The 21,831-nt window shown below is 50.4% G+C and overlaps 3 pseudogenes; all 3 read left to right on the top strand.

The window, feature by feature from the left end:
- The first annotated feature begins 5,866 nt into the window (after window positions 1-5,866).
- Window positions 5,867-6,883, top strand: LOC120849327 (annotated as a pseudogene).
- A 715-nt stretch (window positions 6,884-7,598) lies between these two features.
- Window positions 7,599-17,260, top strand: LOC120849328 (annotated as a pseudogene).
- Window positions 17,261-17,554: 294 nt separating this feature from the next.
- On the top strand, window positions 17,555-18,143 carry LOC115317001 (annotated as a pseudogene).
- Window positions 18,144-21,831: the final 3,688 nt, after the last annotated feature.

The following is a 21,831-nucleotide window of genomic DNA, read 5'->3' as shown; positions in this document are numbered from 1 at the left end:
CCCAGCTACTTCGCGCACTTTGCGTCTTACCTTTGGTGTCCCTCGAGTCACAATTCCTTCGTCAACCGCACATTACGGAAAAGGGCAAACTCAATCCGCGAAACAAAAAGCCGCTCTCGAAAGAACAAACTCAAAGCCGCTGTTTACCGCGTAGCGAGAAAGAACGTTAAATCGCTAGCCACCAGATGGCGGGGTCAAGCAGAGTAATTGCAAATAGCTAGGCTAGGTGGCGTTAGGTACCACCCAATTCATGTTCTACAAAAAAATAATTTGATTTCCTCAGGCCACTATGCCCGCTTGGGGATCCTCTGCTAAGCACACATCACGCTTGTAAGAAGCATTAGCTGAACATACTTTGAGCACATATACGACACACACAAATATCAATACAACCGACCACTACACTAAACCGAACACTACACCCGTGCTCCGAGTTTCCGCCTTTTATACTGGTCGTTTTGAACGGACGAAATTTTTCGGTGACTGAATAATCAATAAAAAATATTCACAGCATGATGATTTTTTTCCAGCAATGTCATACCTCTAAGACTATTTTGAATGGCTCAGGGGGTGAATCTCTTATTAAACAGCAAACGCTCGATCATGTCGTAATTATTTGAAAGCCAATAAATCAACCGCTCCAATGCGGTTCGAAGCCATGAGTTTGTTTCCCCGCACGGCACGTCGTAGACTGTATTTCTATTGTAGTGTTTGTTTTTCTATTCGTGCTGTTCGCGCAAAGCTGCAATTGCCGTCTTGAATTAATCTCTGTAGAGCGGATATTCACTCAGCTGGAAGTAATGCTTCACGGGCTGAGAAATCGCTTTTCGATCAACTTGAATGCAGTCAAAGCCGCGACTTGCGCCAGGTGTTAAGTGTACGGAGCGACGCCGTGGTGACCCCGAAAACTTCTAGCGCTCATCCCAGCGCGCCACTTGGAGGGCAGTTTCTCCAGGAACCGTAGTGTATTTAAACAGCAAAATAAAGGGTAGCTTTCTTTTTCGATTTTGCCTAGTATTGTTTTTTAATGCTAAAATTCCACACTGTAAATAGACGTACTTTCCGTCACGATTTTGCCCCAGAGCGCAATCGCTCTCGGGGACGAGACAGTTCCGACAGTCACATTGGTCACTGTACGATATTAGCTTATACTGTTCAGACCAGCGTTCCAACATGACTATCCGCACGTTGATCGATCGCGCGTAATCCCTCAAGTGGTATTAAATTTTTTAATGTAAACCGGAAGGTCAACCTGCGACACCCCGCCCCCTCCGATCACGGCCCGACCAGCGGCATCAAAGTCAGACAGTTTACGATCTCATCTTCGTGTTACACCACTGATACGCGAACACACGGTCACATCAGCGATAATTCCAGTCTTCTGTTCACAACCCACAACACTGCCATCACGATGTTGCAGCTATGTTGCTGATACGCACAAATACAGAACCACGTCGAACGCCGGTTGCACTCGGCATCGGAAAACAGAACCGAACTCAGGACGGAAGGCACCCAGGCAGCCGGCAGCAAAACCTGCCTTTCTTGGACGCAGTTCCTGCGGTTTCCATAACGTCGAAAACGTCGACACAGTTCCGCGTGGTTTCGCTGTTGTAGTTCCGTGCCGCACGAGTCCTGCAATCCGGAGACAGCCATCCCCCATGTACGTGGCGCTGCTGGCACCGGTCCGGAACTTCGCTGTTTCTAGCGGCTTCGTTTGTTCGTTTGATAAAATTAGTGACAAAAAAACGTCAATGCAACCGAAATGTTCTGCACGTTTAGACTAGAAGACGGAATTACAGGCGGCTTTCGCTGCCGCTCAAGCTCAATCAACTCAACAGCTATTTATTAAACAACGTGCGCGACCTGCTCGAAACGCGAAACCGAAAGAAGATGAGTCGGTAGGGCGAAAGTTTTCTCCCGTCTGCCTGGAGAAGCAGAAAAACGTTTCGTTCCTCCACTTTTTTCCTGTCCACTTGGGGGCGCGTCAGTAGAAGGGAGGAAGACGCGCCGTTGCTACTTTTTTCCTCCATTTTTTCTTAGAGTGTAGGTGTAGCGTATTCGGCGACGCGATCGGCCATCTCCGCGAGGCGGTCAAGACTTAAGTCTGCAGCTGTGACGAGGGCCATGCACATCCCTTGGGGCCAAGCGATGAAGGAACAATTCCCGTAAAATGGGATTGCTTGTGTCAGACGCTTGCTCACCCAGCAGTTGCCGCATGCGGTGGAGCAGCTGGGATGGCCTACGGTCGCCCAGCTCTTCAGTGTTTAAAAGCTGCTGAAGCCGCGATGTCTCCGACTCCGTCTTCCTGGCGAGGATTGTTTGCTTGAGGTGGTCGAAAGCGTCGTCAGGAGGTGGCATTGCCAGTATGCCGTCAAGCTCATCAGCCAGTTCTGGGGGGAGTGCCGACACGACATGATAGTAGCGTGACCATTGGGTGGTAATGTGCCGCAAGTGGAACTGTGCTTCCACTTGGGAAAACCAGGCCCGTGGATTTTTCGCCCAGAAGACTGGAAGGTGGAGCTGGACGGTAGTGGTCAAGCCTGCGTCGTCGGTAGAGTTGCCTGCGCTCTGGTTCATTGCAGTCGGACGTCCGGGTCACCAATTTGTCGGCGATGTGTTCGAAAGCGCCGGAGAAGAAAAAGAACGTCCGGCGCAGAGTTTAGACAAAAGGCATATATTCTCTTATATCGCGCGGCTCCCGAGGCCACGCCGTAGCGTGAGCTGGCGCGCTCACCGGCACTGCGCCCGGCGCAGTGGAGCCTTGGTTGTTTAGTCTGGAACAACATTCACCCTGGTGTTTTTTACAACCCGTGTGGTTGTGGCAGCTGTCGGCTCTGCTACAATATATATATATATATATATATATATATATATATATATATATATATATATATATATATATATATATATATATTCTTCAGGCAGTGGCACTGCCTGAAGAAGGCAGTGCCACTGCCGAAACGTCGACGGACGTCAGGCCCTTTTCTTATTTTTATTCATTTTTTTATTTTCAATTTTTATTTTATTTTTCATTTAACAATTTATTTTTGTAAGTTCTTGTGTGTTAACTTTGACTTTTACTCCGTCCTGTTTAGAAGTTTCTTTCCCACGTAATTAGCGTTGTTGTGCCTAGTCTTCATTATTCCCGTAAACTAATACAACTTTTTTTCGGCACTTCACCCTTTTTTCTTGCGTGACTTTTCTTCGCCATTAAATTAGAATTTTACTCTTTTCATCCTACGGCTGCTGTGTCTGCGCACATCACTCTTGCCCATATATCAACGGAAGCATTTGTCAACATTCGTCACTCTTTATATATATATATATATATATATATATATATATATATATATATATATATATATATATATATATATATATATATATATATATATATATATATATATATATTTATTTATTTATTTACTCATATATATATATAATAAAATTTATTTATATAATAAAATAAGATTTCGGTGGGTGTTTGGACACCTGAACGCCCCCCACCCCTCCCCCCCTGGCTACGTGCCTGAATCAACCCGTACTGAATACCAAGCGTAATAATGTTATTCGTCGTTTTTTGCTGGTGCATTCGCACACACACAAAAAAAGAAAAATAATATATGTATGATATTTTTTTTCCCTCTTTGTGTGATTGCACCAGCACCTTGAAACACACCCAAAAACATTTTCTGGCTACGCCCTTGGCTTGATTGGTACTATCAGCTCGTAGCATCGGCTGCATTGTGACTTCACTGATGGGCGTGGAACGAAAATGTAAAAAAAAATCTAACGATTTTTTTTCTTATTTTGAATCAACGCAATGGCACCGTAAGAAAAAGTATGCACATAATGATTCAGAGATGATCATGCACATACTACGTATTTGTGCTGGACTGCGTGCAGTCGTGTATCGCTACGGCGTGATGGACGCTAAAAACCCCAAGCTATCAATGGTACAGCAATGGCCAAGTTTCTCGTCTAAGCGTAAACTTGTTTCGCTGCTTCTGAATGGTAAACCGACATTACACGGTATACACCGAGAAAGTGCGGAAGAAGAGGAGAGGAGAGCGCCAATGCACGTCAGGACGCCGAGATATGGTTCGATTCCTTATTGATTAGGCCTAAACCATTGCTGCCCTTGTTTCCACTGCACTCGTCGAAGCGTTCGAATCCGAAAGCCAAACGGAGGACGCTGGCGTTCCTCATTCTAGCGTGTTTGACGAGTGCAGTAGGGACAAAGGCAGCTAGCTATAATTCTACGCACTAATCCTTCCAAACACAGCTTGGCGCTCTGACGTCCCCGCACCTAATCGTATCCTCCTCTCCCTCAGTTTGTCTGCGTGTAAACACAAACATCACATCTATATTTGTGTCCCTTCGGATATATACGCCTTCGGCCCCTTTTCTATATATATATATATATAGATAGATAGATAGATAGAAAAGGGGCCGAAGGCGTATATATAGCGAAGCGAAAAACTCACGGTGAGAAACAACAAACAGCGGAGGTTTAATCGACAGTTTCGCTTCCAGGCGACCCTACGAAACGCCACACTCAGAACGTACCGTCAGAGGTCAAACAACTTGTACACAAAGGCAAGGTAACCATTAATGTATATAATATAATGGAGCCAAAACAAGCATCCCCCCGTCGCTTTTAAATGCCTCCGAAAATTCACAAAAGTGGTAATCCAAGCCGCCCAATCAATCCGGGATAGGAACAATAACGGAACCTCTATCGGGCAAATAAGACGACCTAATTCGGCACATACTTACAACTCTCGATTCACATGTCAAGGACAGTACCGACTTCTTCAGGGACATATTAAATTTACATATACCGGAAGGATCATATCTTGTAACCATGGACATGTCTTCATTGTACACGAACATTCCACACGACGACGGAATAGCTTCTTTAATAGATATGTACGAGTCCCAAAGAAACCCAGAGAGCCCAGATAGTGACGTCATTGCGACTCTACCAAGGCTTGTTTTAGAACTAAATGTATTTGAATTTAATTATGAATATTTTAGACAGGTTAGCGGTACCGCAATGGGCATCAAGATGGCACCCAGTCATGCTACCATTTTTAATGGGGAAGTTGGAGCCAAAAGTTTTGTGCGATTACCCCTTAAAACCACTACTGTACAAAAGATTCATAGATGATATATTTTTTATCTGGACATACGGCGAGGCGGACCTGCAGGACTTCATAGTTAATTACAACGCTGTCCACCCTAACGTTACTAGATTCTCTTCAGTTCCCAAACTGCGGAGCTCCGCCTGACGCCTATCTGTAGCGCTCCGCTTGGGGGCGCGCGCGACGGAGTTTGCCTAGAGTTCCTGTATAGCTCCCCCGAAGGGGGAGGAGAGTTGCGCATTCGTTTTCCCCGCGCCGCCACGCCGCTATTCGCCGAGATCCATCACGTGAAGAGCAAAGCATCCGGCGCCGTGTAAGAAAGCCACCTTTACGGTCGCTCCGCCGACGTTTCTCGCGCCCCGGCGTATGTTCCCCTGCTTTCGCCCTCCTTCTCCTCCTCTCCTGTTTTCCATGCGCGGCGGCGCGCGCGGCGCCGCTATTCGCCCAATTTAGTCACGTGAGGAGCAAAGCATCCAGGGCGTGCGGGACAGCCGGCGCTACGGCCACCCGCCGAGGCTGAATGCGCAACTCTGCTACCGTAGGTAGCATATACAGGAACTCTAAGTTTGCCCGTAGAAGCGCCAAACCCTACGGCCGACCCGGCATAGCAACACGTGAAACACGTTGCGAGCAGTGTGCGGCAGTGTTTCCGTTTGGTTACGTTTGTGCTCGTAGCCGCGTGTGTGGTATTTGTGCATCGTGCTGCAACTGCATGAACAATGCCACGCTCTTTCGTGCCACGGTGTAAAAGCGGGCACGATTCCGTGCAATCTGCGGGAGAGAAGAGACATTTTTTCAGGCCACCCAGCGACGCTAAACGCCTTGAACTACGGAAGGGCGCAATACCAAGGCTGGACAAAAATCTTTCGAGCTCGTCTTCCGTTTGCGATCTTCACTTCCATGATGACGACATCTTCAAGGTCTTCGAGCACAACGTTTGTGGTGATGTGGTAGCGATACCGTGCCACAAATGGGCACTGAAGCACGACGCCGTGCCTCGCCTGTTCCCGAATTGTCCTAAGTATCTTTTTAAACCGACACGGAAACGCAAAGCACCTACTCGCAGACTGTCCCTGGCAAAAAGCAAGCGCCGAAAAGAACAAGGTGAGCGGTCGATTGCAGCAGTTCTAGGCGAGCCGAGTGCTGTACTTGTTGGTGTGGAGGACACATTGAAGACCGCTGAAAGTCTCGGCGATCAAACAGAGCTAGCTTGAGCAATGAGATTCAGGCTAGGCTACTGGAAATGACATTTTCATGTGTTACTCCTGACCAAATCAGGGATGAGCACAGCTACTTTAGAGGTTCACCAGACGACAGTGTTGCGTATTACCTATCTGGGTATGTTGTACACAAAGCGAGCAAGCGCACAGAGTGCCAGTTGTGCCTGCATGACATTAGTTCAGCAGCTCCTGTCGTCGGTTCTGACGCATACTTGACCATATATCGGAGCTTTAAGAAAGGCAGCCTGAGGCACCCCAGCATCAAGAGGCTACACTTCGTGAGAGTTGTATATGAATCAGTTTCACTTTCTCTTGATGAGGAAGGTCTCTGTGGGGACTTGTTTTGGAAGGTGCTGGACGAGCTGGATGAGTGCAATCAACGCGGCTGGGTTCATGTGCCAAGTGTTGTATTTTTTCATTGTCACGCGGATGCAGTTTTACGCGACGGATGTCAACCGTCGCCTTCAAATTCTCGAGAAAGTCGCCATCGCCAGCAAAAAAGCTCGTCTATCGTGAAACCATGTTGAACAATCCCACTGCAGCAAGCAGTGATTCTCCCCCAGACGTTCCTCCAGTCACTCAGAATGACATTGCAAAGCTGAGTATCTCATCGGAATTGAATAACGGTTGTAGGACTAGGACAGCTCGTACATCACGGGACATCAACCCGCGACAGGTCAAACCCAAACCACGCTCCAGTAGCGAGTGTATAGGACGGGCCGGTCAATGGGTTGCCCGCTTCATCGCGATGATGACTGCACTACAAACATGGTTTAGCGCCCGGCGGGTAAGTAGGCCATCATCGGCAGTGACATGGAAGCAAATTCGCGCCAAACTGCTTTGGCCATTTCGTTTTTGTGCACCAATCGATTTTGTTCCATTCCTTGATAAGACGCGACGAACGAGAAACGGGGCCAGAGAAACCTACATCATAATTGACATTGCCCGGCAGGAAATTGCAGCCCTTTTAGATACGGGTGCCACAATATCTCTTTTTGGAGACTTCGTAAAACAATTGTGCAAAGACCGTAGTATATCTAATCGATCCTCATAAAAAAGTTGGCGTATGGTATCGAACGAAGTAATATCCGCTAGCGAGGGAGCTCGCTTGCAACTCTCCCATGATGGACGGAAATGTTGGCAATACCTTACTTACCTGCCAGGTCTCGCCTGTGGCATCATTCTTGGGAGGGATTTTATAACTTGAGAGGGCATCATCCTAGACCTCGCAATGGGAGAATACCGGTATGGCTGGAACTCAACGCCTTTAAATTTTCCAGTGAGACCTCAAACAATACCAGAGCGTCTCCCCCGAGGCGAAGCACGCCGTTCTGAACAAAATGCAGACGTTTCGTTGATCACCGACGTGGTACAAAATATACGTGTAGCCTTGAGTTCATTCTCTGGGACAGATATTCAACTCGAACGTCTTGCGAAAGTGCTGAAGCCGTTTTCGCACATGTTCACTGAGATTCCCGGGAAGACTAATATACTAGAACATAAAATCGATACTGGGGATGCCCGACCAATTCGATTCAGCGCGCCCCTTGAGTGTTCATAAAAGAGAGCTGCTCGACCGCGCGTTAGAAGGAGTGATCGAGACCAAAACGGTGCGCCCCTCAAACAGTTCGTGTTCCTTTCCTACTGTCCTGGCGCCCAATAAAGATGGAACAGCGCGTTTATGCGTGGACTATCGACCTCGTAACGCCATAACGAGAAGGGATGCATACCCTTTCCCATCGATCTCGTCCGTAGTGTATGCACTGGGATCGGCAAGCATTTTCACCACTCATGACTGTAGTAGAGGGTTTTTCCAGATTCCTGTCGCCAAGGCCGACACTCCTAAGACGGTCTTCATTTGCCAGAGGGGCCTATTTGAATTCGATCAACTTCCCTTTCGACTGTCTAGTTCTCGCGCAAGCTTCCAGAGGCTCATGGACACCGTCTTGGGGGATACTAAATTTAACTGTGCGAAGGCTTACATGGAAGATGTAGTAGTGTTTTGAAAGACCTTGGACGACCACATTAACCATTTGCAGGTTGTTCTGCAGCGGATGAATGATGCAGGACTGACGATTAACGCAAAGAAGGTACAGCTGGCCTCAAGTAGGGTAGCACTTCTTGGATTCGTGGTGGAGCATGGATTCCTCCATCCACAGGAGGAGAAGTTGAAAGCAATGATAAAATTTCTCACTGCTCAGGACAAAAATAGTTTTACAGCGATATCTCGGCATCGTGGGATTCTACCGCCAATTTATATCGATCTGTGCCGACTTGGCCCGACCTCTTCATGAGCTGCTGCGCCAGGATGTCCAATGGAATTGGACTACAGCTCACGAGGAATCATTTAGAATGCTGGCAGTCGCCATTGCCGATAAAGCGTCCCTCAGACTTCCCGATCTCAATGCCAAATTTGTGCTACAAACCGACGCCAGCGAGTACGGACTAGGAGTAGCGCTCCTGCAGGAAGATAATGGGGCCTTACGACCCGTTGCATTTGCGAGTCACACACTGTCGGCAGCGAAGCGTAACTATACCGTCACCGAAAAGGAGTGCCTAGCAATAGTATTTGCCCTAAAGTATGTACCTTTAGGGCAAATAATATTGCAAATAATACAAGAATATGTACCTTGACGGAGCCCCCTTTACAATTAAGACGGATCACCAAGCGTTGACCTGCCTCAACAATCTTAAAAAACCTAGCAGGACGTCTAGCTTGATCGGCTCTCACCTTACAGGGATACAATTTCTCCATTGAGTAATGGCCTGGCAAACCCAACATTGCGGTGGACGCCTTGTCTCGCGCCCCCCTTCCACCCCAGGAAAAGAACGAAGCGACGGAGTTGGTCGCTGTTACTAACGAGCAACTTTCCTGGGGTGTAGTCATGACCCGGGAACAGCTGCTCAGAGCCCAGCGAGCAGACGATCTGTGCCAGCAGATATCTACGCGGTTAAATCAACCCACTTACAGGGGACAGGACATGACTGATGCACCCACATACACCTACGTTCAGAGTAACGATGGCCTTTTACTTTGATACATACCTCAAGCAGATGAGGGTGACCCTACCACGTCGCCATTTCGCGTAGTCGGGCCGAAAATATTAAGACGTACTTTTATAAGTTACTTTCATGACAGTGTCCTGGCAGGTCACAGTGATGGGAAAAAATCCTACCAAAAGCTCTGCCGCATTGCAACCTGGCCTCGAATGAACCGCTATGTCTTGCGTTATGCCCGCAGCTGTCCTCAATGCCAGACAGCAAAACCCCGAGGCGGGAAGCCCCTGGGTTTCATGGTGTCGGTTGTGGGCACCCTGGCGGCTCCCAAGCCAAGTTGCCCGACTGCGAGGCTCAAGCCGAACTTTTCCCGCGTGGCGGCGACGTCACGCCAGCCACGCGCACATCGGATGCGCCGCCTTGATAAGGCACATCAGAGGCGGCGCACGGAGAGTCGCTGCCTGGACTCAGGCACCGGTGGTAACCATGTTAATCGTCTCGTCCATGTCCCATTAAATGTAGTTTCTTGTTGTTGAAACCGTTGGCTCCGTGTTATTCCTCCGGGTCGGGTATGCAGCAAGGCTAACCGACCACAATGGCGCCCAACCGTGGTATGCTACCCACTCGCAGGAATTTCACGGGGCTTGGTTTCTTCTTTCGGTAAGCCTTTTTCATATTCCCCGTGTTTCCTATCGTTGTTTCGTGCTTCCGTCACGTCTACGTTTGTTGTATTGGCGTGTTTGTGACCGTGTCTTTGTGAACGCGGCAATCGTTTTGCGCGCTTGTGTTGGGTTTTTGGGGGCGTTTCTTTTTCTGTGCTTGCAGGAATGCTCACGCGGGAGCAGGAAGCCGCGATGGCCGCAGCAGCACAAATGAACCTGCTCACGAAGGTCACGGAGATGTGCGACTCCGTGATGCAGCGCCTGGCCCACACGCCTGGCCAGCAGGAAACCCCACCGCGAGAGCCCAGACCACACTTGACTGTTCCGGTCTACATGGGGTACGACGACGTCAAGTCCGTGGCAGACTTCCTGGGCGAGCTGCAGACGTACCACCTTGCCTCCGGTGCCTCGGAAGCCTTCATCGTGGAGCGGATTGTCCCGCTGGCGTTGCAAGCCAGCGCCAGGTGCTGGTTGGGGTCACAGGCCCCCTTCGCCAGCCTGGCGGACTTCCAGACAAGGCTTCGAGAAGAGTTCCTGCCTGCAGGCTACGCGACGCAGATTCTCCGAGAGCTCGAGGCAAGGACGCAGCACCCGGATGAAAGTCTGGTCCGGTACGTTCGGGTCATGCAAGAGCTCTTCAAGAGGGCGGACCCGAAGTCACCGGAGTCGGACAGAGTAGCTCGGGTCAGAAGACAGTGTCACCCCAGGTACCACGTCTACCTGATCAACCGCACCTTTGAGACCCTTGAAGAGCTAGCCCGGGGCGCCCGCCTCATCGAGGAAGCTCTTCATGCCGAGCGGAACTACGTGCCGCCGCCACCAGCCAAGTACGCGCTCGAACCGGCATGCGCATGGCGGGGCCCCGAGGCCTCCACGCAAGTGGACTGTCCGAACGAGACCTCCCTTCCCCACCACGTCAACCAGGAGAGTTGGCGTGGCATGCATGGTGATATCCCGTGCGGGATAAGCGTATGTTCGCCTAACTCTCCCCGAGAGGTCCCCGGAGGTCACAGCGAGGCCCGTGAGGGTTTCGGGCGGGGGTCGCCACGACAGGTGGGAGGTCGTTGGCCGTGCCCTATCGCAAGCTGGGGCCCAACGGAGATCACCACCCAAGCGAACCATCTTCATCAGTCTGCTCCTGCAAGTGCTGGCGAAAACTGGCACGGTGCGGTCGCAAACCCGCAGCCCAGCAGCATTGACCCCCGCCGCAACGGAACAAGCCCTCCCCACAACAGCCAGTCGCAAGCCTGGTGGAGGCCCTCCCATAGTGGTTCCTTATCCGATCACTGGAGGCAGTCCGACGGGCACCTCGGTGCGGGTGGCCTAAGCAGGCAACTGTCGTCGGACTGCTGCTACGAGTGCGAGCAGCCCGGCCATCACCGAAAGCAGTGTCCAAGGCTTCTGGACACTACAAACAAGAGGTGGCACGAGACGGTGGCAAAGGGCCGGAACCGAAACAACCAGGGAAACTACTACGGCCGGCGACGCTGAAACCAGACAGCCACTCGCCGACGGCCGGTGCAGTCCCTGGGAGCGGTCAGGCCGCGGCACAGATTCCATCGGTATGTCGAATCCAGCCCGAGCCTAACATCATTGAACCGCGCATGACAATATCACTGCTCGATTTTCCCATTGCCGCACTTTTGGATTCTGGGGCCGCTATCTCGCTCATAGGGGATTTCGTTTTCGAACTCTGCAAAGCAAAAAAGATAAGCCTCCGGGAGTGCGAAACCCGTTAGCAGCTAGCTTCTGGTACAGCGATAACAGCTGGAGGAGCCGTGAGGCTGCAGATTCGGTTTAATGGAAAAAAGCGACGTCAGCGATTTCTTTATATGCCAGGACTTGTGGTACCTGTGATCTTGGGCCGAGATTTCATTACAGGCGAAAGCATGACACTCGACTTTTCTGGTGGTGGATACCGGCTGGGACAACAACCGGAGCTGACTCCGTTTACCAAAAGGGAGGACTGCATCCCTAACTCGACCACTGCAGCCCACTTCACCACGGTGCCAGACGCCTTGCCTGCCGGCGTTCGAGAATCGTTGCGAAAGTGCCCCGCAAGCAGCCAGCAGAAGCAGGAGCTGCAAGCCGTCCTGGAGTCTTTCTCACCGATGTTCACGGAAACACCTGGAAAGACCGACATTCTGCTGCACCGTATTGAAACCGGTGACGCGCCGCCTCGGAGGTGCAACCCTCGACCGATCAGCGTCCACAAAAGGGCACTCCTTGATGCGGCGCTCGAGGAAATGATCGACACCGGTTCAGTACGTGAGTCGAAGAGCCCCTGGGCATTCCCCGTTGTTCTCGCCCCGAAAAAAGACGGAACAGCCAGACTCTGTGTGGATTACAGGCGGCTTAACGATGTGTCCGTACGAGACAGCTACCCTTTCCCCAGCATTTCCTCGGTGATGTACGCGCTCGGTAACGCGACCGTGTTTACAACGCTGGATTGCAGTCGCGGGTTCCTTCAGATAGAGATTCACCCATCAGACGTTCCAAAAACGGCTTTCATCTGCCACAGAGGGTTGTTCGAGTTCACCCGACTGCCGTTTGGCTTGTCTAACTCTCCAGCCAGTTTTCAGCGCCTGATGGATGTTGTACTTGGGAACTCGAAGTACGAATTTGCCATGGCATACATGGATGACGTGGTTGTTTTCTCGAGAACTATCGAAGAGCATGTCGAGCACCTTCGCATTGTACTTGAGCGAATGCGTAATGCTGGGCTCACGATTCATCCCGGAAAAGTTCAGTTAGCCGCGCCCAAGATTAACCTCCTTGGATTCGTTGTGGATAACGGCACGCTCCGCCCCAACGAAGATAAGTTGCGCGCGCTAACGGAATACCCAAGCCCACATGACGTAAAGAGCCTACAAAGATACCTCGGAATGATTGCGTTCTACCGGGATTTCATTCCACACTGTTCCGAGATATCGCAACCGCTCAATCACCTTCTAAAAAAAGGCGTCAAGTGGTGTTGGTCCAAACAACAACAATGCGCATTCGCAGCCCTTTCAAAAGCCGTGACTGACAACGCTTGTTTACAGCTCCCAGACTTGAACAAGCCGTTCGTTCTGCAGACAGATGCAAGCGACTGTGGCCTGGGTGCTGTCTTGCTGCAGGAGTATGGCGGTGTGCTTCGGCCAGTTGCTTTCACGAGCCACACGCTAACTTCAGCCGAGCGCAACTACAGTGTCGCAGAACGTGAATGTCTCGCCATTATTCATGCTTTGAAGCGCTTCGATATGTACCTAGATGGCGCAACGTTCCAGATTCAATCTGATCACTTAGCGCTATCATGGCTAAGGGGACTTAAGAATCCAGCTGGACGTCTTGCTCGTTGGGCGCTTACGCTACAACAGTACGACTACTCCATTGTGTACCGCCCGGGGTCAACTAACAAAGTTGCTGATGCGCTTTCTCGTGCTCCACTTCCTGAGGAACACTCGCAGGATACCCATGGCTTGGTGACCGTCGCGGCCACGACACGAGGATCCCCAGATTCACGGTGGGGTACATTGGTGAGCCGCGAGGAGCTTCGCAAGGCGCAGCTGGATGACGGACTCTGCCAACGCGTGTCCGCTTGGCTGGCAGCAAGAGGTCCAGTCGACCGCCCAAGTGACGAGGAGTTCGACTCCTACTTGATGAGCGACGACGGCCTCCTGCTGCGCTACATCCCCCAGGCCGACGACGATCCGGATGGCTCGGCATTCCGGACCGTGATACCCCGCAAGCTACGTAAGCTTTTCATCCGATACATGCATGAATCTGCCTTGGCAGGACACAGCAGTGGGAGCAAGACCTACGAAAAGTTATCCCAAATTGCTACCTGGCCAGGCATGAGGCAGGATGTGCTCCGATACGCTCGTAGCTGCTCGGTGTGCCAGAAGGCAAAACCACGTGGTGGCCAGCCCCCCGGTCTCATGCAACCAATCGCGAGTCAGAGCCCTTGGCAGATTTGTTGCTGTGACGTCATGGGCCCCTTCCCACGTAGTACCCGGGGCAATCAGTACTTGTTCGTGGTAACCGACCACTTCACGAAGTGGGTTGAGTTATTTCCATTGCGGAAGCTAGATTCGCAAAAAATCTGGGAGTGTCTACTCGAAACATTCGCTAGGTTTGGCTTTCCTGCACAGCTTGTAAGCGATAATGCCTCCTATTTCACGAGTAAGGTGTTTGTGGACGCATGCGCGGTACTGGGAATCAAACACAAAAGAACTTCTCCGTACCACCCGCAAGCAAACATCACGGAAAGGGTAAATCGAAACCTTAAGATGATGCTAGTGGCCTACACAGAGCGCCACAAGGACTGGGACGCGAAACTGCCCGAGCTGGCATTCGCGACCCGTACAACCACTAATCGGTCAACGGGTCTCACTCCTGCCCAATTAAATTTCGGCAAGGAGCTCGCATTCCCGCTTTCTAACAGCCTCCTTTCTACAGAGTCTGGAGGAAGGCCTCGCCCCTACGTGAAGTTCGCAGAGGACCTGCGAAAGCGCTTCTCCGATAACCTTCGAGAGGCCAGAGAAAATCTCGACGTCGCCCGGGTACAGCAGGCTGAACAGTACAACCGGGGGCGACGTGACTTGCAGTTCGAGGTGGGAGATTTTGTACTCCGGCGTACTCACCCACTGAGTGACGCCGCTCGAGGCTTCGCAGCCTCCCTCGCCAACAGGTGGGAAGGTCCGTTTCGCGTGCGTGAAAAGTGCTCGCCACTCACTTACAAACTAGTTAACTGTGAGTCTAGTGAGGAAACCGGACCTGTTCATGTCACCGACCTTAAACGATTTTTCCAAGCAGAAGACGAAGATTCCTCGCAGGACCGGAACGACACTGACGGCAGTCCCGTTCCGGAAACCCCCTTGTCTCCACCAAGGCGGCGGTATAACCTGCGACGTCGGTGACACCAAAGAGAGAGGAACTTTTTTTTTTGTCTCCTTGGCCTCTTTCGCATTTTGGGGGTAGTTTTCTACTTCCACGGATCTGCCCCTTTTTCAAGAGAGGGGGGAGAAGATTGTGTGCCCACCTCAGATCCGTTATTTCAAACTTTCTGGAAGGGGTCCGAAAATAACGTCAGGCTCAGCCCTCAACTGAGTCCCATGTCGTCTGCTTCCATGTTTTCTACGAAGCCGACTCATGGACAAAACCGTCGCCACACCCGCCATCTGAACGACACGGCGGCCGGTCTCATCGTGGACCGCGGCCACCCTCTACAGGACCACGGGCAAAGCAGCCACCTGGTGGAGCCCTGATCCCGAACAAGCGACAAGCTGGAGCTGACCGAGCCGCCGCGCTCGTCAGCAGCCGCCGCGCTCGTCCAGCAGGCGCCGGCCGGACTTAAACGTCAGTCCGCCCAACAGCGCCATCCACCCCCTGACGCCCACAACGTCTCCGTCATCGACATGCCGGACGAAGCTTGAGGGGGGGGAAGTGTGGGCACCCTGGCGGCTCCCAAGCCAAGTTGCCCGACTGCGAGGCTCAAGCCGAACTTTTCCCGCGTGGCGGCGACGTCACGCCAGCCACGCGCACATCCGATGCGCCGCCTTGATAAGGCACATCAGAGGCGGCGCACGGAGAGTCGCTGCCTGGACTCAGGCACCGGTGGTAACCATGTTAATCGTCTCGTCCATGTCCCATTAAATGTAGTTTCTTGTTGTTGAAACCGTTGGCTCCGTGTTATTCCTCCGGGTCGGGTATGCAGCAAGGCTAACCGACCACACGGTTCAGAGTCATCGTCCTTGAGAAATTGTTGCGTGTGATATCATGAGCCCATTTCCACGCAGGCCACAAGGCAACAGGTATTTCCTTGTGGTCAACGACCACTTCTCCAAGTTGGTCGACCTTCATCCCCTGCGTCAACTTACGTCCAAGAAGATATGGGACAAACTTCGAGAAACATTTTCCCGGTTTGGGTATCCTGTTGTCCTTTTAACAGACCAGGCCACCTACTACACCAGCACTTTATTTGAAACTTTTTGTGAGATTCTCGGTATTCAACATAATTTTACTTCCCCTTATCACCCCCAGGCCAATATCGCTGAAAGAGTAAATCGCAACCTCCGGGCAATGCTAATTTTGTACACTAACGAACACCGCGACTGGGACTCTTATATCCCAGAGATAGCCTTTGCTACCCATACCACAGAAAACCGAACCACGGGATTCACACCGGCACGATTGAATTTTGGTCGGGAGCTAAGAGTACCCATGGAAAACATTATAGAGCTTGCGCCAGATGCTTGGCCGCGCCAATCACACTCAAGGTTTGCGCAAAGACTTTGCGATAATATCCGAAATACAGTGACAATGGCCCGGGGGAATATCGAACTAGCCCAATCACGACAACAAACCCAATATAATAGAGGCCGGAGAAACGTCGAATTTTCTGTCGGAGGTCTAGTTCTCCGACGCACTCACCCACTCAGTAACCCAGCCAAGAATTTTCCGCTTCACTCGCCAAACGATGGGAAGGGCCATTCGTGGTCGAGACGTGAATTACACGCCTCGCATATCGAATACGGTGCCCCATAACCGGCGCACGTGTCGGACCTGTTAACATCAATGACTTGAAACCTTTTATTAAACCTGGCGAAGAGTGTTGAGAGTTCAGTAACGTCGTCTCCATCATGTCTAATTGTGCCTCTTCTTAACCTCGACTACCTGCAGCCACGCCGCCAGTCCGACCGTGGTCACGGCCACGCCACCCACCCCCGCGGCGGTCGTCTTACCATCGGTCGCGCTCCTCCGGCAGCCGCAGTCTCGGCCATCGGCCGCCTCTTCAGTACCCACGGCGACGCCCCCGAAACCATGAGGTTGCGACGTGGTGCATCATGGAGCATCACAGCCTCGTGGGGTTCGCTTGCCGCCTACGCTGGGACCGACAGCCACAGGTCCCACTAGGACTGCCGCCCGACGTCCGAGCACCATTCCAGGAGAGTTAACCCTGAATGAGCGGTGCGCAGAGGACACACCGTCGATCTACACCGACGAGAAGCGTGCCGGGTTATGCGCCCTGTGCCAGATGCCCATGATAGCGGGGGAGAGTCATCTACACGGGGCCCTCCACACCGAGCGTCGCCAACGACAAGAGAACAACGCATCGGCAGCAACTCGGCCGCTAACATCCGCCGACGTCGAGGCGGCGCTCGTCGTCGTGTCGAGATCGTGCCCCAAGAGGCTTAGGGCGCCTAACCAGGCAGCACACGCACACGAAGATGTCATCATTGATGAGTTTTAATCCGCCTCCCTGCCCCGTCCCTCCTGCTTTATTCAGCGAGCCAACGGCCCCGACCGCGGTATAGAACACCAGGACCACAGTGAACGTCTCCCGTTCCAGCGCAGACGTCGAGAGTCAACACGTTTCAGTCGAAGCTCAGAGTGCCAAAAGCCAGAGTCTGCTTCCACTGTCCTTGCCATCAGCCATCGCTCGCGCCGCCCCCAGCTCTCCGATTCGCGCCTTTTCAAAGGTCCTTTGAACCGCACGTCAGATACCGTTCTGAGTCCCAGTACCAGTACGTTCGGAGTCCCAGTACACTACGGTCCTCCGTTCATCTTCGAAAAGCTCAAGACTCGCAAAACCACCATGGGAGCCACCTTGGTCGACATCATACAGTCCGGCGTGGAGAACCTCGACAGTGACGTCGGCCTGTGCACCCCGGATACCGAGTCGTACACGCTATTCGCCGGCCTGTTCAACCCGGCGATCGAGGACTACCACGGCGGCTTCAAGGCGACCGAGGAGCACCCGCTCAAGGACTTCGGAGACCTCAGCACCTTGGTCAACGTGGACCTCCGACGACCAGTTCGTCATTTCCACCGGCGTGCGCTGCGGACGCTCGTTGCAGGGCTGCCCTTTCAACCCGTGCCTGACGAAGGCCCAATACCGCGAGATAGAAGAGAAAGTAAGCTCGACTCTGCGCGTGCCGGAGGGCGAGCTGAAGACCACCTACTACCCACTGGCCGGCATGGGCAAGAAGACGCAGCAGCAGCTCATCGACGACCACTTCCTCTTCAAGGAGGGCGACCGCTTCCTGCAGGCGGCCATCGCTGCCGTCAGAACCAAACGCTCCCTTCCCCCGAAGGGGGGGAATGTGTGGGGAACGGAAAAAGACGACAATTAAGAGGACCGACGACCGGGGGCGAGAGGGCACGCGGGGCAGTAGGAGCTTGAACACCGCGATAACTGGTGTTCGTTTTCTCGCCTCCACAATATGTATATATATATATATATATATATATATATATATATATATATATTACATTTAAGTTTTATTATACTTCAGGGTACTTTTAGAACCTCTAGAGACCGCAATTGAAAAGGATCTCAGTTTATTCATAACTTTAATACACTAGACCCGAAGTGCGTCAACAGATCAAAAGGAATGTTACGGTCTTTTTTCATAATATTTAGTATAGATCTTCTAATCGGTGCCGCACTGCTTTCTTCTTTTTTTTTTAATCGTTTAATGCCAACACGAGCAAAGATCTATTTCTTTAATAATTAGAATAAGAATGACATCAGGTATTTGCTTTACGCCACCCAGATGCCCGAAAACTGTTTTTCAGCAAAACTAATTCAACATTTCTTTTGTTCGTATTGACTGGTATCTGACTATTTAGCGAGATAGAGCAGATAATCTTCTCCCGGTAACTATCTTAAATGCTTCTTGTTCGCGAATCACAGTTCAATATTTTATGTATCCGCCTATGCAGGCACGACCAACGCGAATCGTTGCGTAGCACGTGACCTTTTTTTTTTTTTTTTTAACCGTTTAAAAAAGAGAACGAGAAAGAGAACGATTGACTGAAGAAGGATCTACCAGGCTCCAAACGTTGCGCATCGCCTCGTCCTGACACAGCTATTACGGGCAAACCTTTTTTGGATATTTGTTACTCGCCAGTGCCTTCTTTTTATCCAGGCTTCTCTCTCCCAACTCTCTCTCTCTCTCTCTCTATATATATATATATATGTATATATTCCATGGAACATAAACATGTTGGGGTGTAGACTGTTAACCGTAGGGCTCGATGTTAATGTCCCCCTCGGGCACAACAATCACGTCTCGTTTGATTGGTTGATGATGCGTCGGGGCCTCTACCCAACGGGGTTTTAGGTAGACCCTGATTGGATGGAACAGGGCTTCGGCGCACTGTCATAACCCACGAACGGACCGAAAATTGTCGAGTTTAAAGGGGCCCGAGTGGCCCTGTAGTTCGCTGCGTTACCTCTGTCGCGCGCGACATCCCTGCACTGCGGCTCAGCCGCCGTCCTCACCATGCGCGGGAGGACACTTGACGACGAAGCCTCCGCTTTTGTAGCTGCTTAACCATTTAAGCTGTGCGCGGCAGTTAGTTGCAGTGTGTCATTTTTTTTTGTGTACACGTAGCAGAGCGCGTTGAAAACTAGAGAATACACAGAAAGAATAAAACACTTACAAACACAGACACACACACTTCTTTCAAGAAAGAACTGTGTGTGTCTGTGTTCATCCTTCACGTGCTTTATTTTTTTTTTCATTTTGTGTAACTGTTTTTTTTTTGTTGAAGTAAAGTTTATATTTATCAGTGGCATTTATTACAACTTCGCCTCCAAGTTTATTAATTCTCTGCCGTCGGCCTCAAAAAAAAGCAAGGAGTCTTCTTGAACGCCGGCGAGCCAGCGAGCATCCGGATCCATCTTCCACGATGAGGCCCCGGTTCCCGACGGTAGATACACTCCAAGGTGCCCATCGATGTCCGAAACCAAAACTACCTAACATTTCTACTCCATTTAATAGAATTAGTGCTATCAAGTTTTTCAGGCGCCACTCACGGAGGCGGCATACCGTTCAACAGAGGTAGCGAGAATTGATTTGTCTAGTTTTTCTTAGAGAAGGTTTTGATCAGTGTCAAACGTTTATCGCATACGTTTGTGCCCCGAATGAGCAATTTCCACCACATGTAGTAGTATTTTCATTAAAAAAAACTAAAACATCTTATGTTCATATCAACAGTGTCAGGCAGTGAACACATTTCACGTCAAATCGCTTTACTGCTAAAAGAAAACAAAAACATTAATATATATATATATATATATATATATATATATATATTTAATTTGGGGTAGCATTTTTTGGATTAAAATTACACCAGTATTACTGTAGCTACAAAATATTTATTATTTATCACTATTTTGAATTTTTAAGCACAACAAAATGATTGATAAATTCTTCCGATCACCAAATTAATGCGGAAATAAAAAATTAGTGCAATTTTAGCAATTTTTTTCACAAAAACCTTGGTCTTTTGTTTGTCAAAAAGCTGTATTGAATTTTTTTTTTGCGATTTAGTTTTCTTGTCATACATTAGTTTCCTAATTTCAGTTTATATCATTAACGTTCTAATTTGAGTGAAAAAATATGTCGTCACTGGCGAACGAAGTCGGGGGCTTGGTGGCAGCGTCAGGATGCAGGCCATTTACAAGCCACTTCTTTTCGCCACGCAGGTACTCATTTGGGGGTGCCTGTTTTTTCGGACAAACGACTAGCACGTCATCAGCTTCGCCCGGTTTTCAAGCGCATCAAGTACAAGTTTCACCCGCCATCGACGACAGCGCTTTTTGGCCTTGCTTCGGCGAGGTGACAGTTTCGGCGCCTATCTTCGCTGATTTGCTCCGCTCATCGACAGTGGCAGAACCACCATCGTCATCGAACGTTCCGCTAACCTTAAAAGCGGGAGCATCTTCCGTCTCGCTCTGTGGGCTTGGTGGCAGCGTCAGGATGCAGGCCATTTACAAGCCACTTCTTTTCGCCACGCAGGTGCGTAACTCTTGCTGTCTTTTTTCGAAAAAAACTAGCAATGTTTGCCTGATGCAGCTACCGAGCCCACTATGCTGTTAGAACCTTGTTTTGTGAGTTTATTGATGTGGTAGGCTCTCTCCTGTTATTATCCGGTGATGTCGAGGTAAACCCCGGGCCCGGACCTGACCCTGATATCGCAACTACTCGCAGTAAACAGTCGAAACAGATGGCTCTTACTAGTACGCAATCACAGGCCTCACCGGACGTCATCGCACTTTTAACAAAACTAAGCGAAGGGCAGGACTCACTTTTACGTGAAATGCAGGCCATAAAAAAGAAAGTTTCGTCTACTGAGCAAGCTCTTTCTAACCTTTCCGAACGAATAAGTGGTCTAGAAAAGGAATGCTCTTCCTTCTCTTCAATTTCAACTGAGGTCCAGACCATACAGTCTAACATGTTTTCAATGTCTAACACAATTGCCTGCCTGGAAGCGCGTATTGACGACGCGGAAAACAGGTCTCGCTGTGATAATTTAATTTTTTACGGCTTGCGGGACGTCGCTGGTGAACCTTGGCACGATTCTGAGAAGCTAATAATTGATACATGTTCAACTCATCTTGCAATTAACCTGGAGCCACCGAGTATCGAGCGCGCCCACCGGATTGGCCGTTTTTCTCCCGAAAAAAACAGACCGATAATTATGAAGTTTGCGTCAAGTAAATCCAAAGAATTGGTACTTTCTAAAGCGCGGCTTTTCAAGGGAACGCAGATAAGTGTAGGGTAGGATTTTTCGCCAGCCGTTCGCACAGCCCGTAATCACCTTCTTGCTTTTGCACGCTCAAAATCATGCGCGTTTATTTTGCGTTTTAATAAACTTTTTATTCGAGATAAGCGGTATTTTTATGATAGTTCTGTTGCCGAGGTAAAAGATTGTTCCCCATAACTAGTCCCCCGACCACCCATTGACTTGATGGCAAAAAGTGTATCGCCAAAAAGCGAGAAAACATCGTTTTTATTCACTAATATTCGA

Source organism: Ixodes scapularis, unplaced genomic scaffold, assembly GCF_016920785.2.
Source record: "Ixodes scapularis isolate PalLabHiFi unplaced genomic scaffold, ASM1692078v2 ptg000065l_1__unscaffolded, whole genome shotgun sequence".
Taxonomy (NCBI): Eukaryota; Metazoa; Arthropoda; class Arachnida; order Ixodida; family Ixodidae; genus Ixodes; species Ixodes scapularis.
The sequence above is the reverse complement of the archived record's forward strand: the minus strand, read 5'-3'. Positions and strand labels throughout refer to the sequence as shown.